The sequence below is a fragment of the Chiloscyllium plagiosum genome, unplaced genomic scaffold, assembly GCF_037043375.1.
Source record: "Chiloscyllium plagiosum isolate Xiang-an unplaced genomic scaffold, Cpla_swu_hap1 HiC_scaffold_24, whole genome shotgun sequence".
Lineage (NCBI taxonomy): Eukaryota > Metazoa > Chordata > Chondrichthyes > Orectolobiformes > Hemiscylliidae > Chiloscyllium > Chiloscyllium plagiosum.
The window spans coordinates 55879306-55895339 of record NW_028270162.1 but is presented as its reverse complement, the minus strand read 5'-3'; the positions used below and the strand labels follow the sequence as shown (position 1 = coordinate 55895339).

The 16034-nt window shown below is 47.6% G+C and overlaps 9 non-coding genes across 9 annotated transcripts; all 9 read left to right on the top strand.

The window, feature by feature from the left end:
- Positions 1-56: 56 nt before the first annotated feature.
- trnal-caa (transfer RNA leucine (anticodon CAA)) lies at positions 57-176 on the top strand. Its single transcript has 2 exons — positions 57-94; positions 131-176. It is a non-coding gene; the product is annotated as a tRNA-Leu (tRNA).
- A 1816-nt stretch (positions 177-1992) lies between these two features.
- trnal-uaa (transfer RNA leucine (anticodon UAA)) lies at positions 1993-2112 on the top strand. Its single transcript has 2 exons — positions 1993-2030; positions 2067-2112. It is a non-coding gene; the product is annotated as a tRNA-Leu (tRNA).
- Positions 2113-3447: 1335 nt separating this feature from the next.
- Positions 3448-3567, top strand: trnal-caa (transfer RNA leucine (anticodon CAA)). Its single transcript has 2 exons — positions 3448-3485; positions 3522-3567. It is a non-coding gene; the product is annotated as a tRNA-Leu (tRNA).
- A 2893-nt stretch (positions 3568-6460) lies between these two features.
- trnal-uaa (transfer RNA leucine (anticodon UAA)) lies at positions 6461-6580 on the top strand. Its single transcript has 2 exons — positions 6461-6498; positions 6535-6580. It is a non-coding gene; the product is annotated as a tRNA-Leu (tRNA).
- Positions 6581-7913: 1333 nt separating this feature from the next.
- On the top strand, positions 7914-8033 carry trnal-caa (transfer RNA leucine (anticodon CAA)). Its single transcript has 2 exons — positions 7914-7951; positions 7988-8033. It is a non-coding gene; the product is annotated as a tRNA-Leu (tRNA).
- Positions 8034-9855: 1822 nt separating this feature from the next.
- trnal-uaa (transfer RNA leucine (anticodon UAA)) lies at positions 9856-9975 on the top strand. Its single transcript has 2 exons — positions 9856-9893; positions 9930-9975. It is a non-coding gene; the product is annotated as a tRNA-Leu (tRNA).
- Positions 9976-11210: 1235 nt separating this feature from the next.
- trnal-caa (transfer RNA leucine (anticodon CAA)) lies at positions 11211-11330 on the top strand. Its single transcript has 2 exons — positions 11211-11248; positions 11285-11330. It is a non-coding gene; the product is annotated as a tRNA-Leu (tRNA).
- A 1820-nt stretch (positions 11331-13150) lies between these two features.
- trnal-caa (transfer RNA leucine (anticodon CAA)) lies at positions 13151-13270 on the top strand. Its single transcript has 2 exons — positions 13151-13188; positions 13225-13270. It is a non-coding gene; the product is annotated as a tRNA-Leu (tRNA).
- Positions 13271-15094: 1824 nt separating this feature from the next.
- trnal-caa (transfer RNA leucine (anticodon CAA)) lies at positions 15095-15214 on the top strand. The gene is made up of 2 exons: positions 15095-15132; positions 15169-15214. It is a non-coding gene; the product is annotated as a tRNA-Leu (tRNA).
- Positions 15215-16034: the final 820 nt, after the last annotated feature.

Here is a 16034-nt window from a genome sequence, read left to right as displayed (position 1 = left end):
AGGTGACTAATTGTACAGAGTGAGAAAGACATCTGGAAGGGCATCTGCAGCAGCTTGTCAGGATGGCCGAGTGGTCTAAGGCGCCAGACTCAAGGAGTGTTAGTCCTTGCTCTGCATCTGGGCTTGTGAATTCTGGTCCCTTCCTAGGGGCGTGGGTTCAAATCCCACTCCTGACATTCTCCACTTTTCCTCAAACAAACCTTCCCACACCCACACAATGCCCCCAAATTTCACAGCTTATTCGAGAGGAGTCACTCCCCCTTCACAAAGATGGAAGAATCCAACCCCTGGGTTTCAAAGATAAGGCTGAGGCATTTGCAGCAATATTGTGTGAGAGAGGGAGCGTTTATGTGAGTGAGTGTGTTTGTGACAGAGAGAGGGTGAATTTTTATGTGTGTGAGAGAGTGTGCTTCTGTGTGAGAGAGAGAGTGTGTGTGTGAGAGGGAGGGAGAGTGTGTGTGTGTGAGAGAGAGTATTATGTGTGTGAGAGAGTGTGTGTGTGAGTTTGTGTGTGAGAGAGTGTGTGTATATGGGAGAGATAGAGTGTGTTTGTGAGAGTGTGTGTGTGCGTGTGTGAGAGAGATAAAGTGTATGTGTGAGTGTGAGAGAGAGTGTGTGTGTGAGAGAGAGAGATAGGGTGTGTATATGTGTGTGAGAGAGAGTGAATTTGTATGTGTCTGTGCGAGAGAGACAGAGAGAGCATGAGTCTGTGTGTGAGAGAGAGTGTGTGTCTGTGTGTCTGTGTATGACAGTGTGTGTGAGAGAGAATGTGTGTGAGAGAGAATGTGTGTGAGAGAGAGTGTGTCTGTGAGAGAGAGTGCGTGTGTGTGTGTATGTGAGAGAGAGTGTGTTTGTGTGTGGGTGTGAGAGACAGATAGAGAGTGTGTGAGTGTGTGTGCATGTGAGAGAGAGTGTATATGTGTGTGAGAGAGATTGTGTGTGCATGTGAGTGTTTGGGTGTGTGTGTGAGAGAGAGAGTGCGTGTGTGTGAGAGAGAGTGTGTGTTTGTGAGAGAGAGTGTGTATGTCTACATGTGTTTGTGTGTGAGAGAGAGAGTGTGTCTGTGAGAGAGTGTATATGTGTGGATAGAGAGAGAGAGCATGTGTGTGTGAGAGAGAGTGTGTGTTTGTGAGAGAGAGAGAGTATGTGTGTGAGAGAGAGTGCATGTGTGTGAGAGAGAGGGTGTGTGTGTGTGAGAGAGAGAGAGAGAGTGCGTGTGTGTGAGAAAGAGTGTGTGTGAGGGAGAGAGAGTGTATGTGTGCATGTGAGAGAGTGTGTGTGTTTGTGTGAGAGAGAGAGGAAGAATTTGTTAGTGTGTGTGAGAGAGAGTGTGTGTGTGAGAGAGAGTGTGTGTTTGTGTGAGAGAGTGTGTGTGTGAGAGTGTGGGTTTGTGTGAGAGAGAGTGTGTGTGTGTGTGTGAGACAGATAGAGTGTGTGTGTGAGAGAGAGAAAGCGCGTGTGTGAGAGAGAGAGTGTGTGTGTATGTGTGAGAGAGAGAAAGAGAGAATTTTTGTGTGTGTGCGTGAGAGAGTGTGTTTTTGTGTGAGTGTGTTTGTGTGTGTGTGAGACAGAAAGAGTATGTGTGTGTGAGAGAGAGTGAGAGAGTGTGAGTGTGTCATGTGAGAGAGTGAGTGTGTGTGAGAGAGTGACAGTGTGTGTGTGATAGTGAGTGTGTGAGAGAGTATGTGCATGTGAGAGAGAGAGTGTGTGTGAGAGAGACAGAAAGAGGGAGAATATGTGTGTGTGAGAGGGAGAGAGTGTGTTTGTGTGTGGGTGTGAGAGACAGATAGAGTGTGTGTGTGCATGTGCATGTGAGAGAGTGAGTGTGTGTGTGTGTGTGTGCGAGAGTGAGACTGTGTATGAGGGATTGTTGCTGAGTGTGAATGCAAGGGAGCTGCAGAAATGCGGAATTGCATTTTGTGTCTGCACAAGAGCAAGGTGACTAATTGTACAGAGTGAGAAAGACATCTGGAAGGGCTTTTGCAGCAGCTTGTCAGGATGGCCGAGTGGTCTAAGGCACCAGACTTAAGGAATGTTAGTCCTTGCTCAGCATCTGGGCTTGTGAATTCTGGTCCCTTTCTAGGGGCGTGGGTTCAAATCCCACTCCTGACATTCTCCCCTTTTCCCCAAACAAACCTTCCCACACCCACACACTGCCCCCAAATTTCACAGCTTCTTGGAGAGGAGTCACTCCCCCTTCACAAAGATGGAAGAATCCAACCCCTCGGTTTAAAAGATAAGGCTGAGGCATTTGCAGCAATATTGTGTGAGAGAGGGAGCGTTTATGTGAGGGAGTGTGTTTGTGACAGAGAGAGGGTGAATTTTTATGTGTGTGAGAGAGTGTGCTTGTGTGTGAGAGAGAGAGTGTGTGTGTGAGAGAGAGTGTGTGTGTGAGAGTGTGGGTTTGTATGAGAGAGAGAGTGCGTGTGTGTGAGAGAGAGTGTGTGTTTGTGAGAGAGAGTGTGTATGTCTACATGTGTTTGTGTGTGAGAGAGAGAGTGTGTCTGTGAGAGAGTGTATATGTGTGGATAGAGAGAGAGAGCATGTGTGTGTGAGAGAGAGTGTGTGTTTGTGAGAGAGAGAGAGTATGTGTGTGAGAGAGAGTGCATGTGTGTGAGAGAGAGGGTGTGTGTGTGTGTGAGAGAGAGAGAGAGAGTGCGTGTGTGTGAGAAAGAGTGTGTGTGAGGGAGAGAGAGTGTATGTGTGCATGTGAGAGAGTGTGTGTGTTTGTGTGAGAGAGAGAGGAAGAATTTGTTAGTGTGTGTGAGAGAGAGTGTGTGTGTGAGAGAGAGTGTGTGTTTGTGTGAGAGAGTGTGTGTGTGAGAGTGTGGGTTTGTGTGAGAGAGAGTGTGTGTGTGTGTGTGTGAGACAGAAAGAGTGTGTGTGTGAGAGAGAGAGAAAGCGCGTGTGTGAGAGAGAGAGTGTGTGTGTATGTGTGAGAGAGAGAAAGAGAGAATTTTTGTGTGTGTGCGTGAGAGAGTGTGTTTTTGTGTGAGTGTGTTTGTGTGTGTGTGAGACAGAAAGAGTATGTGTGTGTGAGAGAGAGTGAGAGAGCGTGAGTGTGTCATGTGAGAGAGTGAGTGTGTGTGAGAGAGTGACAGTGTGTGTGTGATAGTGAGTGTGTGAGAGAGTATGTGCATGTGAGAGAGAGAGTGTGTGTGAGAGAGACAGAAAGAGGGAGAATATGTGTGTGTGAGAGGGAGAGAGTGTGTTTGTGTGTGGGTGTGAGAGACAGATAGAGAGTGTGTGTGTGCATGTGCATGTGAGAGAGTGAGTGTGTGTGTGTGTGTGTGTGTGCGAGAGTGAGACTGTGTATGAGGGATTGTTGCTGAGTGTGAATGCAAGGGAGCTGCAGAAATGCGGAATTGCATTTTGTGTCTGCACAAGAGCAAGGTGACTAATTGTACAGAGTGAGAAAGACATCTGGAAGGGCATCTGCAGCAGCTTGTCAGGATGGCCGAGTGGTCTAAGGCGCCAGACTCAAGGAGTGTTAGTCCATGCTCTGCATCTGGGCTTGTGAATTCTGGTCCCTTCCTAGGGGCGTGGGTTCAAATCCCACTCCTGACATTCTCCACTTTTCCTCAAACAAACCTTCCCACACCCACACAATGCCCCCAAATTTCACAGCTTATTCGAGAGGAGTCACTCCCCCTTCACAAAGATGGAAGAATCCAACCCCTGGGTTTCAAAGATAAGGCTGAGGCATTTGCAGCAATATTGTGTGAGAGAGGGAGCGTTTATGTGAGTGAGTGTGTTTGTGACAGAGAGAGGGTGAATTTTTATGTGTGTGAGAGAGTGTGCTTGTGTGTGAGAGAGAGAGTGTGTGTGTGAGAGGGAGGGAGAGTGTGTGTGTGTGAGAGAGAGTATTATGTGTGTGAGAGAGTGTGTGTGTGAGTTTGTGTGTGAGAGAGTGTGTGTATATGGGAGAGATAGAGTGTGTTTGTGAGAGTGTGTGTGTGTGTGTGTGAGAGAGATAAAGTGTATGTGTGAGTGTGAGAGAGAGTGTGTGTGTGAGAGAGAGAGATAGGGTGTGTATATGTGTGTGAGAGAGAGTGAATTTGTATGTGTCTGTGCGAGAGAGACAGAGAGAGCATGAGTCTGTGTGTGAGAGAGAGTGTGTGTCTTTGTGTCTGTGTATGACAGTGTGTGTGAGAGAGAGTGTGTGTGTAAGAGAGAGTGTGTCTCTGTGTGAGAGAGTGTGTGTGTGAGAGTGTGGGTTTGTGTGAGAGAGAGAGTGTGTGTGAGAGAGTGTGTGAGAGGGTCTGTGTGAGAGAGTGTGTGTGTGTGTGTGAGAGGGAGTGTGTGTGTCAGTGTGTGTGAGAGGGTGTGTGAGAGAGAGAGAGTGTGTGTGTGTGAGAGAGTGGGTGTCTATGAGGGATTGTTGCTGAGTGTGAATGCAAGGGAGCTGCAGAAATGCGGAATTGCATTTTGTGTCTGCACAAGAGCAAGGTGACTAATTGTACAGAGTGAGAAAGACATCTGGAAGGGCATCTGTAGCAGCTTGTCAGGATGGCCGAGTGGTCTAAGGCGCCAGACTCAAGGAGTGTTAGTCCTTGCTCTGCATCTGGGCTTGTGAATTCTGGTCCCTTCCTAGGGGCGTGGGTTCAAATCCCACTCTGACATTCTCCACTTTTCCTCAAACAAACCTTCCCACACCCACACAATGCCCCCAAATTTCACAGCTTCTTGGAGAGGAGTCACTCCCCCTTCACAAAGATGGAAGAATCCAACCCCTCGGTTTAAAAGATAAGGCTGAGGCATTTGCAGCAATATTGTGTGAGAGAGGGAGCGTTTATGTGAGTGAGTGTGTTTGTGACAGAGAGAGGGTGAATTTTTATGTGTGTGAGAGAGTGTGCTTGTGTGTGAGAGAGAGAGTGTGTGTGTGAGAGGGAGGGAGAGTGTGTGTGTGTGAGAGAGAGTATTATGTGTGTGAGAGAGTGTGTGTGTGAGTTTGTGTGTGAGAGAGTGTGTGTATATGGGAGAGATAGAGAGTGTTTGTGAGAGTGTGTGTGTGTGTGTGAGAGAGATAAAGTGTATGTGTGAGTGTGAGAGAGAGTGTGTGTGTGAGAGAGAGAGATAGGGTGTGTATATGTGTGTGAGAGAGAGTGAATTTGTATGTGTCTGTGCGAGAGAGACAGAGAGAGCATGAGTCTGTGTGTGAGAGAGAGTGTGTGTCTGTGTGTCTGTGTATGACAGTGTGTGTGAGAGAGAATGTGTGTGAGAGAGAATGTGTGTGAGAGAGTGTGTCTGTGAGAGAGAGTGCGTGTGTGTGTGTATGTGAGAGAGAGTGTGTTTGTGTGTGGGTGTGAGAGACAGATAGAGAGTGTGTGAGTGTGTGTGCATGTGAGAGAGAGTGTATATGTGTGTGAGAGAGATTGTGTGTGCATGTGAGTGTTTGGGTGTGTGTGTGAGAGAGAGAGTGCGTGTGTGTGAGAGAGTGTGTGTTTGTGAGAGAGAGTGTGTGTTTGTGAGAGAGAGTGTGTATGTCTACATGTGTTTGTGTGTGAGAGAGAGAGTGTGTCTGTGAGAGAGTGTATATGTGTGGATAGAGAGAGAGAGCATGTGTGTGTGAGAGAGAGTGTGTGTTTGTGAGAGAGAGAGAGTATGTGTGTGAGAGAGAGTGCATGTGTGTGAGAGAGAGGGTGTGTGTGTGTGTGTGAGAGAGAGAGAGAGAGTGCGTGTGTGTGAGAAAGAGTGTGTGTGAGGGAGAGAGAGTGTATGTGTGCATGTGAGAGAGTGTGTGTGTTTGTGTGAGAGAGAGAGGAAGAATTTGTTAGTGTGTGTGAGAGAGAGTGTGTGTGTGAGAGAGAGTGTGTGTTTGTGTGAGAGAGTGTGTGTGTGAGAGTGTGGGTTTGTGTGAGAGAGAGTGTGTGTGTGTGTGTGTGAGACAGAAAGAGTGTGTGTGTGAGAGAGAGAGAAAGCGCGTGTGTGAGAGAGAGAGTGTGTGTGTATGTGTGAGAGAGAGAAAGAGAGAATTTTTGTGTGTGTGCGTGAGAGAGTGTGTTTTTGTGTGAGTGTGTTTGTGTGTGTGTGAGACAGAAAGAGTATGTGTGTGTGAGAGAGAGTGAGAGAGCGTGAGTGTGTCATGTGAGAGAGTGAGTGTGTGTGAGAGAGTGACAGTGTGTGTGTGATAGTGAGTGTGTGAGAGAGTATGTGCATGTGAGAGAGAGAGTGTGTGTGAGAGAGACAGAAAGAGGGAGAATATGTGTGTGTGAGAGGGAGAGAGTGTGTTTGTGTGTGGGTGTGAGAGACAGATAGAGTGTGTGTGTGCATGTGCATGTGAGAGAGTGAGTGTGTGTGTGTGTGTGTGCGAGAGTGAGACTGTGTATGAGGGATTGTTGCTGAGTGTGAATGCAAGGGAGCTGCAGAAATGCGGAATTGCATTTTGTGTCTGCACAAGAGCAAGGTGACTAATTGTACAGAGTGAGAAAGACATCTGGAAGGGCTTTTGCAGCAGCTTGTCAGGATGGCCGAGTGGTCTAAGGCGCCAGACTTAAGGAATGTTAGTCCTTGCTCAGCATCTGGGCTTGTGAATTCTGGTCCCTTTCTAGGGGCGTGGGTTCAAATCCCACTCCTGACATTCTCCCCTTTTCCCCAAACAAACCTTCCCACACCCACACACTGCCCCCAAATTTCACAGCTTCTTGGAGAGGAGTCACTCCCCCTTCACAAAGATGGAAGAATCCAACCCCTCGGTTTAAAAGATAAGGCTGAGGCATTTGCAGCAATATTGTGTGAGAGAGGGAGCGTTTATGTGAGGGAGTGTGTTTGTGACAGAGAGAGGGTGAATTTTTATGTGTGTGAGAGAGTGTGCTTGTGTGTGAGAGAGAGAGTGTGTGTGTGAGAGAGAGTGTGTGTGTGAGAGTGTGGGTTTGTATGAGAGAGAGAGTGCGTGTGTGTGAGAGAGAGTGTGTGTTTGTGAGAGAGAGTGTGTATGTCTACATGTGTTTGTGTGTGAGAGAGAGAGTGTGTCTGTGAGAGAGTGTATATGTGTATAGAGAGAGAGAGCATGTGTGTGTGAGAGAGAGTGTGTGTTTGTGAGAGAGAGAGAGTATGTGTGTGAGAGAGAGTGCATGTGTGTGAGAGAGAGGGTGTGTGTGTGTGTGAGAGAGAGAGAGAGAGAGTGCGTGTGTGTGAGAAAGAGTGTGTGTGAGGGAGAGAGAGTGTATGTGTGCATGAGAGAGTGTGTGTGTTTGTGTGTGAGAGAGAGGAAGAATTTGTTAGTGTGTGTGAGAGAGAGTGTGTGTGTGAGAGAGAGTGTGTGTTTGTGTGAGAGAGTGTGTGTGTGAGAGTGTGGGTTTGTGTGAGAGAGAGTGTGTGTGTGTGTGTGTGAGACAGAAAGAGTGTGTGTGTGAGAGAGAGACAAAACGCGTGTGTGAGAGAGAGAGTGTGTGTGTATGTGTGAGAGAGAGAAAGAGAGAATTTTTGTGTGTGTGCGTGAGAGAGTGTGTTTTTGTGTGAGTGTGTTTGTGTGTGTGTGAGACAGAAAGAGTATGTGTGTGTGAGAGAGAGTGAGAGAGCGTGAGTGTGTCATGTGAGAGAGTGAGTGTGTGTGAGAGAGTGACAGTGTGTGTGTGATAGTGAGTGTGTGAGAGAGTATGTGCATGTGAGAGAGAGAGTGTGTGTGAGAGAGACAGAAAGAGGGAGAATATGTGTGTGTGAGAGGGAGAGAGTGTGTTTGTGTGTGGGTGTGAGAGACAGATAGAGAGTGTGTGTGTGCATGTGCATGTGAGAGAGTGAGTGTGTGTGTGTGTGTGTGTGTGCGAGAGTGAGACTGTGTATGAGGGATTGTTGCTGAGTGTGAATGCAAGGGAGCTGCAGAAATGCGGAATTGCATTTTGTGTCTGCACAAGAGCAAGGTGACTAATTGTACAGAGTGAGAAAGACATCTGGAAGGGCATCTGCAGCAGCTTGTCAGGATGGCCGAGTGGTCTAAGGCGCCAGACTCAAGGAGTGTTAGTCCATGCTCTGCATCTGGGCTTGTGAATTCTGGTCCCTTCCTAGGGGCGTGGGTTCAAATCCCACTCCTGACATTCTCCACTTTTCCTCAAACAAACCTTCCCACACCCACACAATGCCCCCAAATTTCACAGCTTATTCGAGAGGAGTCACTCCCCCTTCACAAAGATGGAAGAATCCAACCCCTGGGTTTCAAAGATAAGGCTGAGGCATTTGCAGCAATATTGTGTGAGAGAGGGAGCGTTTATGTGAGTGAGTGTGTTTGTGACAGAGAGAGGGTGAATTTTTATGTGTGTGAGAGAGTGTGCTTGTGTGTGAGAGAGAGAGTGTGTGTGTGAGAGGGAGGGAGAGTGTGTGTGTGTGAGAGAGAGTATTATGTGTGTGAGAGAGTGTGTGTGTGAGTTTGTGTGTGAGAGAGTGTGTGTATATGGGAGAGATAGAGTGTGTTTGTGAGAGTGTGTGTGTGTGTGTGAGAGAGATAAAGTGTATGTGTGAGTGTGAGAGAGAGTGTGTGTGTGAGAGAGAGAGATAGGGTGTGTATATGTGTGTGAGAGAGAGTGAATTTGTATGTGTCTGTGCGAGAGAGACAGAGAGAGCATGAGTCTGTGTGTGAGAGAGAGTGTGTGTCTGTGTGTCTGTGTATGACAGTGTGTGTGAGAGAGAATGTGTGTGAGAGAGAATGTGTGTGAGAGAGTGTGTCTGTGAGAGAGAGTGCGTGTGTGTGTGTATGTGAGAGAGAGTGTGTTTGTGTGTGGGTGTGAGAGACAGATAGAGAGTGTGTGACTGTGTGTGCATGTGAGAGAGAGTGTATATGTGTGTGAGAGAGATTGTGTGTGCATGTGAGTGTTTGGGTGTGTGTCTGAGAGAGAGAGTGCGTGTGTGTGAGAGAGAGTGTGTGTTTGTGAGAGAGAGTGTGTATGTCTACATGTGTTTGTGTGTGAGAGAGAGAGTGTGTCTGTGAGAGAGTGTATATGTGTGGATAGAGAGAGAGAGCATGTGTGTGTGAGAGAGAGTGTGTGTTTGTGAGAGAGAGAGAGTATGTGTGTGAGAGAGAGAGCATGTGTGTGAGAGAGAGGGTGTGTGTGTGTGAGAGAGAGAGAGAGAGTGCGTGTGTGTGAGAAAGAGTGTGTGTGAGGGAGAGAGAGTGTATGTGTGCATGTGAGAGAGTGTGTGTGTTTGTGTGAGAGAGAGAGGAAGAATTTGTTAGTGTGTGTGAGAGAGAGTGTGTGTGTGAGAGAGAGTGTGTGTTTGTGTGAGAGAGTGTGTGTGTGAGAGTGTGGGTTTGTGTGAGAGAGAGTGTGTGTGTGTGTGTGTGTGAGACAGAAAGAGTGTGTGTGTGAGAGAGAGAGAAAGCGCGTGTGTGAGAGAGAGAGTGTGTGTGTATGTGTGAGAGAGAGAAAGAGAGAATTTTTGTGTGTGTGCGTGAGAGAGTGTGTTTTTGTGTGTGTGTTTGTGTGTGTGTGAGACAGAAAGAGTATGTGTGTGTGTGAGAGAGAGTGAGAGAGCGTGAGTGTGTCATGTGAGAGAGTGAGTGTGTGTGAGAGAGTGACAGTGTGTGTGTGATAGTGAGTGTGTGAGAGAGTATGTGCATGTGAGAGAGAGAGTGTGTGTGAGAGAGACAGAAAGAGGGAGAATATGTGTGTGAGAGGGAGAGAGTGTATTTGTGTGTGGGTGTGAGAGACAGATAGAGAGTGTGTGTGTGCATGTGCATGTGAGAGAGTGAGTGTGTGTGTGTGTGTGTGTGTGCGAGAGTGAGACTGTGTATGAGGGATTGTTGCTGAGTGTGAATGCAAGGGAGCTGCAGAAATGCGGAATTGCATTTTGTGTCTGCACAAGAGCAAGGTGACTAATTGTACAGAGTGAGAAAGACATCTGGAAGGGCATTTGCAGCAGCTTGTCAGGATGGCCGAGTGGTCTAAGGCGCCAGACTTAAGGAATGTTAGTCCTTGCTCAGCATCTGGGCTTGTGAATTCTGGTCCCTTTCTAGGGGCGTGGGTTCAAATCCCACTCCTGACATTCTCCCCTTTTCCCCAAACAAACCTTCCCACACCCACACACTGCCCCCAAATTTCACAGCTTCTTGGAGAGGAGTCACTCCCCCTTCACAAAGATGGAAGAATCCAACCCCTCGGTTTAAAAGATAAGGCTGAGGCATTTGCAGCAATATTGTGTGAGAGAGGGAGCGTTTATGTGAGGGAGTGTGTTTGTGACAGAGAGAGGGTGAATTTTTATGTGTGTGAGAGAGTGTGCTTGTGTGTGAGAGAGAGAGTGTGTGTGTGAGAGAGAGTGTGTGTGTGAGAGTGTGGGTTTGTATGAGAGAGAGAGTGCGTGTGTGTGAGAGAGAGTGTGTGTTTGTGAGAGAGAGTGTGTATGTCTACATGTGTTTGTGTGTGTGAGAGAGAGTGTGTCTGTGAGAGAGTGTATATGTGTGGATAGAGAGAGAGAGCATGTGTGTGTGAGAGAGAGTGTGTGTTTGTGAGAGAGAGAGAGTATGTGTGTGAGAGAGAGTGCATGTGTGTGAGAGAGAGGGTGTGTGTGTGTGTGAGAGAGAGAGAGAGAGTGCGTGTGTGTGAGAAAGAGTGTGTGTGAGGGAGAGAGAGTGTATGTGTGCATGTGAGAGAGTGTGTGTGAGAGTGTGGGTTTGTGTGAGAGAGAGTGTGTGTGTGTGAGACAGAAAGAGTGTGTGTGTGAGAGAGAGAGAAAGCGCGTGTGTGAGAGAGAGAGTGTGTGTGTATGTGTGAGAGAGAGAAAGAGAGAATTTTTGTGTGTGTGCGTGAGAGAGTGTGTTTTTGTGTGAGTGTGTTTGTGTGTGTGTGAGACAGAAAGAGTATGTGTGTGTGTGAGAGAGAGTGAGAGAGCGTGAGTGTGTCATGTGAGAGAGTGAGTGTGTGTGAGAGAGTGACAGTGTGTGTGTGATAGTGAGTGTGTGAGAGAGTATGTGCATGTGAGAGAGAGAGTGTGTGTGAGAGAGACAGAAAGAGGGAGAATATGTGTGTGTGAGAGGGAGAGAGTGTGTTTGTGTGTGGGTGTGAGAGACAGATAGAGAGTGTGTGTGTGCATGTGCATGTGAGAGAGTGAGTGTGTGTGTGTGTGTGTGTGTGCGAGAGTGAGACTGTGTATGAGGGATTGTTGCTGAGTGTGAATGCAAGGGAGCTGCAGAAATGCGGAATTGCATTTTGTGTCTGCACAAGAGCAAGGTGACTAATTGTACAGAGTGAGAAAGACATCTGGAAGGGCATCTGCAGCAGCTTGTCAGGATGGCCGAGTGGTCTAAGGCACCAGACTCAAGGAGTGTTAGTCCTTGCTCTGCATCTGGGCTTGTGAATTCTGGTCCCTTCCTAGGGGCGTGGGTTCAAATCCCACTCCTGACATTCTCCACTTTTCCTCAAACAAACCTTCCCACACCCACACAATGCCCCCAAATTTCACAGCTTCTTGGAGAGGAGTCACTCCCCCTTCACAAAGATGGAAGAATCCAACCCCTCGGTTTAAAAGATAAGGCTGAGGCATTTGCAGCAATATTGTGTGAGAGAGGGAGCGTTTATGTGAGTGAGTGTGTTTGTGACAGAGAGAGGGTGAATTTTTATGTGTGTGAGAGAGTGTGCTTGTGTGTGAGAGAGAGAGTGTGTGTGTGAGAGGGAGGGAGAGTGTGTGTGTGTGAGAGAGAGTATTATGTGTGTGAGAGAGTGTGTGTGTGAGTTTGTGTGTGAGAGAGTGTGTGTATATGGGAGAGATAGAGTGTGTTTGTGAGAGTGTGTGTGTGTGTGTGTGAGAGAGATAAAGTGTATGTGTGAGTGTGAGAGAGAGTGTGTGTGTGAGAGAGAGAGATAGGGTGTGTATATGTGTGTGAGAGAGAGTGAATTTGTATGTGTCTGTGCGAGAGAGACAGAGAGAGCATGAGTCTGTGTGTGAGAGAGAGTGTGTGTCTGTGTGTCTGTGTATGACAGTGTGTGTGAGAGAGAATGTGTGTGAGAGAGAATGTGTGTGAGAGAGAGTGTGTCTGTGAGAGAGAGTGCGTGTGTGTGTGTATGTGAGAGAGAGTGTGTTTGTGTGTGGGTGTGAGAGACAGATAGAGAGTGTGTGAGTGTGTGTGCATGTGAGAGAGAGTGTATATGTGTGTGAGAGAGATTGTGTGTGCATGTGAGTGTTTGGGTGTGTGTGTGAGAGAGAGAGTGCGTGTGTGTGAGAGAGTGTGTGTTTGTGAGAGAGAGTGTGTATGTCTACATGTGTTTGTGTGTGAGAGAGAGAGTGTGTCTGTGAGAGAGTGTATATGTGTGGATAGAGAGAGAGAGCATGTGTGTGTGAGAGAGAGTGTGTGTTTGTGAGAGAGAGAGAGTATGTGTGTGAGAGAGAGTGCATGTGTGTGAGAGAGAGGGTGTGTGTGTGTGTGAGAGAGAGAGAGAGAGTGCGTGTGTGTGAGAAAGAGTGTGTGTGAGGGAGAGGGAGTGTATGTGTGCATGTGAGAGAGTGTGTGTGTTTGTGTGAGAGAGAGAGGAAGAATTTGTTAGTGTGTGTGAGAGAGAGTGTATGTGTGAGAGAGAGTGTGTGTTTGTGTGAGAGAGTGTGTGTGAGAGTGTGGATTTGTGTGAGAGAGAGTGTGTGTGTGTGTGAGACAGAAAGAGTGTGTGTGTGAGAGAGAGAGAAAGCGCGTGTGTGAGAGAGAGAGTGTGTGTGTATGTGTGAGAGAGAGAAAGAGAGAATTTTTGTGTGTGTGCGTGAGAGAGTGTGTTTTTGTGTGAGTGTGTTTGTGTGTGTGTGAGACAGAAAGAGTATGTGTGTGTGTGAGAGAGAGTGAGAGAGCGTGAGTGTGTCATGTGAGAGAGTGAGTGTGTGTGAGAGAGTGACAGTGTGTGTGTGATAGTGAGTGTGTGAGAGAGTATGTGCATGTGAGAGAGAGTGTGTGTGAGAGAGACAGAAAGAGGGAGAATATGTGTGTGTGAGAGGGAGAGAGTGTGTTTGTGTGTGGGTGTGAGAGACAGATAGAGAGTGTGTGTGTGCATGTGCATGTGAGAGAGTGAGTGTGTGTGTGTGTGTGTGTGTGCGAGAGTGAGACTGTGTATGAGGGATTGTTGCTGAGTGTGAATGCAAGGGAGCTGCAGAAATGCGGAATTGCATTTTGTGTCTGCACAAGAGCAAGGTGACTAATTGTACAGAGTGAGAAAGACATCTGGAAGGGCATCTGCAGCAACTTGTCAGGATAGCCGAGTGGTCTAAGGCGCCAGACTCAAGGAGTGTTAGTCCTTGCTCTGCATCTGGGCTTGTGAATTCTGGTCCCTTCCTAGGGGCGTGGGTTCAAATCCCACTCCTGACATTCTCCACTTTTCCTCAAACAAACCTTCCCACACCCACACAATGCCCCCAAATTTCACAGCTTCTTGGAGAGGAGTCACTCCCCCTTCACAAAGATGGAAGAATCCAACCCCTGGGTTTCAAAGATAAGGCTGAGGCATTTGCAGCAATATTGTGTGAGAGAGGGAGCGTTTATGTGAGTGAGTGTGTTTGTGACAGAGAGAGGGTGAATTTTTATGTGTGTGAGAGAGTGTGCTTGTGTGTGAGAGAGAGAGTGTGTGTGTGAGAGGGAGGGAGAGTGTGTGTGTGTGAGAGAGAGTATTATGTGTGTGAGAGAGTGTGTGTGTGAGTTTGTGTGTGAGAGAGTGTGTGTATATGGGAGAGATAGAGTGTGTTTGTGAGAGTGTGTGTGTGCGTGTGTGAGAGAGATAAAGTGTATGTGTGAGTGTGAGAGAGAGTGTGTGTGTGAGAGAGAGAGATAGGGTGTGTATATGTGTGTGAGAGAGAGTGAATTTGTATGTGTCTGTGCGAGAGAGACAGAGAGAGCATGAGTCTGTGTGTGAGAGAGAGTGTGTGTCTGTGTGTCTGTGTATGACAGTGTGTGTGAGAGAGAATGTGTGTGAGAGAGAATGTGTGTGAGAGAGAGTGTGTCTGTGAGAGAGAGTGCGTGTGTGTGTGTATGTGAGAGAGAGTGTGTTTGTGTGTGGGTGTGAGAGACAGATAGAGAGTGTGTGAGTGTGTGTGCATGTGAGAGAGAGTGTATATGTGTGTGAGAGAGATTGTGTGTGCATGTGAGTGTTTGGGTGTGTGTGTGAGAGAGAGAGTGCGTGTGTGTGAGAGAGTGTGTGTTTGTGAGAGAGAGTGTGTATGTCTACATGTGTTTGTGTGTGAGAGAGAGAGTGTGTCTGTGAGAGAGTGTATATGTGTGGATAGAGAGAGAGAGCATGTGTGTGTGAGAGAGAGTGTGTGTTTGTGAGAGAGAGAGATTATGTGTGTGAGAGAGAGTGCATGTGTGTGAGAGAGAGGGTGTGTGTGTGTGAGAGAGAGAGAGAGAGAGTGTGTGTGTGAGAAAGAGTGTGTGTGAGGGAGAGAGAGTGTATGTGTGCATGTGAGAGAGTGTGTGTGTTTGTGTGAGAGAGAGAGGAAGAATTTGTTAGTGTGTGTGAGAGAGAGTGTGTGTGTGAGAGAGAGTGTGTGTTTGTGTGAGAGAGTGTGTGTGTGAGAGTGTGGGTTTGTGTGAGAGAGAGTGTGTGTGTGTGTGTGTGAGACAGAAAGAGTGTGTGTGTGAGAGAGAGAGAAAGCGCGTGTGTGAGAGAGAGAGTGTGTGTGTATGTGTGAGAGAGAGAAAGAGAGAATTTTTGTGTGTGTGCGTGAGAGAGTGTGTTTTTGTGTGAGTGTGTTTGTGTGTGTGTGAGACAGAAAGAGTATGTGTGTGTGAGAGAGAGTGAGAGAGCGTGAGTGTGTCATGTGAGAGAGTGAGTGTGTGTGAGAGAGTGACAGTGTGTGTGTGATAGTGAGTGTGTGAGAGAGTATGTGCATGTGAGAGAGAGAGTGTGTGTGAGAGAGACAGAAAGAGGGAGAATATGTGTGTGTGAGAGGGAGAGAGTGTGTTTGTGTGTGGGTGTGAGAGACAGATAGAGAGTGTGTGTGTGCATGTGCATGTGAGAGAGTGAGTGTGTGTGTGTGTGTGTGTGTGCGAGAGTGAGACTGTGTATGAGGGATTGTTGCTGAGTGTGAATGCAAGGGAGCTGCAGAAATGCGGAATTGCATTTTGTGTCTGCACAAGAGCAAGGTGACTAATTGTACAGAGTGAGAAAGACATCTGGAAGGGCATCTGCAGCAGCTTGTCAGGATGGCCGAGTGGTCTAAGGCGCCAGACTCAAGGAGTGTTAGTCCATGCTCTGCATCTGGGCTTGTGAATTCTGGTCCCTTCCTAGGGGCGTGGGTTCAAATCCCACTCCTGACATTCTCCACTTTTCCTCAAACAAACCTTCCCACACCCACACAATGCCCCCAAATTTCACAGCTTATTCGAGAGGAGTCACTCCCCCTTCACAAAGATGGAAGAATCCAACCCCTGGGTTTCAAAGATAAGGCTGAGGCATTTGCAGCAATATTGTGTGAGAGAGGGAGCGTTTATGTGAGTGAGTGTGTTTGTGACAGAGAGAGGGTGAATTTTTATGTGTGTGAGAGAGTGTGCTTGTGTGTGAGAGAGAGAGTGTGTGTGTGAGAGGGAGGGAGAGTGTGTGTGTGTGAGAGAGAGTATTATGTGTGTGAGAGAGTGTGTGTGTGAGTTTGTGTGTGAGAGAGTGTGTGTATATGGGAGAGATAGAGTGTGTTTGTGAGAGTGTGTGTGTGTGTGTGTGAGAGAGATAAAGTGTATGTGTGAGTGTGAGAGAGAGTGTGTGTGTGAGAGAGAGAGATAGGGTGTGTATATGTGTGTGAGAGAGAGTGAATTTGTATGTGTCTGTGCGAGAGAGACAGAGAGAGCATGAGTCTGTGTGTGAGAGAGAGTGTGTGTCTGTGTGTCTGTGTATGACAGTGTGTGTGAGAGAGAATGTGTGTGAGAGAGAATGTGTGTGAGAGAGTGTGTCTGTGAGAGAGAGTGCGTGTGTGTGTGTATGTGAGAGAGAGTGTGTTTGTGTGTGGGTGTGAGAGACAGATAGAGAGTGTGTGACTGTGTGTGCATGTGAGAGAGAGTGTATATGTGTGTGAGAGAGATTGTGTGTGCATGTGAGTGTTTGGGTGTGTGTGTGAGAGAGAGAGTGCGTGTGTGTGAGAGAGAG